Below are 2,502 nucleotides of genomic sequence, written 5' to 3' on the forward strand. Positions count from 1 at the left end.
TACATAAATACACCCCCACCCCAGCACCCCTTTCTTCCCCCACTAACAGACAAAAGCAATGCCAAGGGTCCTTCTCTCCAGGGCCAATGTAGCTTGCGAAGTCCAATGCCCAGGGCTCCAACTATCCCTGGCCTTTTGGGTGACATTTACAGTCTGTAGCCACCTGCCAGAAACAAGCTACATTTTGATCAGTTCCCTGAGTGTGGGGAAATTTTACAACTCCATTCAGTATAGATTGTACTCAAAAGATGTGGAGTCCTGGGAGTGGACCTTTCTGATAAACTAACCGGATCATTTCCTAATCTGGATCCTCTCTTATTCTACTATCTCCTCTAAGCCAATACAGTAGAATGTATCTACTCTGAAGTTCCAAAGGCATTGCTTAGGGATATTGGTGAGGGTCACATAAGAAAAGTTATACAATGAGCTAACAGCTTAAGTTGATATAAATTATTTCCAAGTAAGTCATTTGGGGCCGTTTGCTTCTGCTTTTTACACTGCAGCTTTCATATGATACTTTTAAAAGTTTATGTAATAGTCATTTAAAAAATTTTCTATGCAATCTCCTCTTATATGTTTTCAATTAATTTAATAACAACTTAATGAGCTATTATGTAAATCTAGGGAGAAGGAGTTAGTTTTAAGGAAGCCAATACTGTGCTAATTCACAGTAAGGAGAAAGAGCAATGCAAACAGAATTTCACATCATTGACAATAACTTGAAAAGCAGTCTTAATCGAAATGTTGCAAATTTTTCCCAAAAGCACTTAGAGCAACTTATGTGAAGAGAGTCTAAGTCCAACGGTATGGAGAATATGACTCAATTTTTAAGGAGTAAATTCACCTGTTTATGAGTATAATACGTAATTTTTCCCCCCTTGGACCTAAGATATTTATACATTCAAAAGTTCACCTTGCTGTTCTTGAGACATTGCTCATTCTCTAACACATACATTGAATATAAATAAATAACTACGAGAAAGCTTCAAAAATCTGAGTTAACACTATGCTGTGCAAAAACCCCGAAACAGAACAAAAAACCAAAAAACCAAACCTTGAACAACCTACATTCTATGTAAATACCCTGACTAAAATGTTGGTTGTGCTACACAATTTCACTTCAGTGCAGAAATGCGTTGATTTTCATGTACAGTTGTTGCTTTTAATGTCTTTAAGCACTTTTGTTTCTAAACATCACCTTGCTTCAAAATGATGAATAATTTGCTACCAAATCACAAATCATCACAATCCATTTTAGTTTAGTTTGAATAAAATCCAGCATAAATTTATTACTTTGTTTTGGGAATAATGGCTCCATGTCTTTGTCTGACAGCTTTCTTCCTATGGGTAAACCATAGTCAAAGTTGTCATTTTTGACTTAAATTGCACAGAAAGAAGAGACAGTGTAGCTTGCCTTTTGTTTTTGTTTTCTTTTTAAGTCTCCAGCTCTTGCTAGGACCTTCTTCCAGACTGACAGTCATATAGTTGTGGCACCTGATCCTACATGAAATAGAAGTGCTTTAAACAACATCAGCCAAGTTTGGTGATCTGGAGGTCCCCATTTATCTTTATGGTGTGAATTGCAGATAACGTTTGAATACGATGGTAAAAGTCAAAAAGTTGGTGTTCATCCACAAACACTCAGAAACGTGGGTGCTCACAAAGAATTTCCACCCTGAATGGCTGGTCTGGGATGAATGGAAAGTAAGGGATTGCTGACTGCTCGTCACCTCTTTCCCCCGATATACATGAATTTCTGAGTAGCTGCCGGTCTGTGAACACAGCTTTGAGTTCAATTGCCACAACAGCAGGAGGATCCTCCGAGTCACCGGCAAGTCAAACTGATGGCAAAGCTCTCTGGGTTGAGGTCTACGATGCCCATTACTAACACCTTCTTGCCTGGTCTCATGCCACATTTAATGTGCCCACAAAATGGAAGTACACGTTGGCTTCCACTGGAGAGCCCAAGGAGTTAAGTGCCCATCATCTAGTTTCACTACGGCATCGCTGTCGGCCACCGATCCCGCCATGTTCTTGCACGGTGCACCGAGGCGCACGGCAGCCGGCCAGGCGGCTGGGAACGCTGGACGCGGAGCGCGGGTGCGGAACCCGGGGCGGTCTTGCGCTGATCGGGGGCGCGGGTCCGAGGCGGGCGCGCACACACACACGGGCGCGCACGCATGCCGGGGGCCCCGGCGCCGACCCGGCAGGCTGGGCCGGGGAGGAGGGGGAGGGGAGGCAGAGGCGGTGCGGCCCGTGAGGTCCAAGGTGGCGGCTGCTGCCCGGACCTGGACCGCGGCCGCCCAGTGCGAGCCGGCGCTGCTGCAGTGGTTGCTGTGCTTGTCCAAGAAAGAAAGGTGGCGAAGGCCCTGGGCGGCATTTAAAGGCGGCCGGGACCCGGCTCGGGAACCGGGAACAGGGCCTGGTTGATAAGTTTTAGATTAAACAGTAAATTCAATCCACAAAAGAAAAACATTGATAACTATATTAATAATACAGTTT

At 44.3% G+C, this 2,502-nt stretch overlaps 1 pseudogene; it reads right to left on the bottom strand.

Annotated features, from left to right (window-relative positions):
- LOC141420746 (galectin-related protein pseudogene) lies at nt 1–2,095 on the bottom strand (annotated as a pseudogene).
- Nucleotides 2,096–2,502: the final 407 nt, after the last annotated feature.

This window comes from Castor canadensis, chromosome 2 (assembly GCF_047511655.1).
Source record: "Castor canadensis chromosome 2, mCasCan1.hap1v2, whole genome shotgun sequence".
Classification (NCBI taxonomy): Eukaryota; Metazoa; Chordata; class Mammalia; order Rodentia; family Castoridae; genus Castor; species Castor canadensis.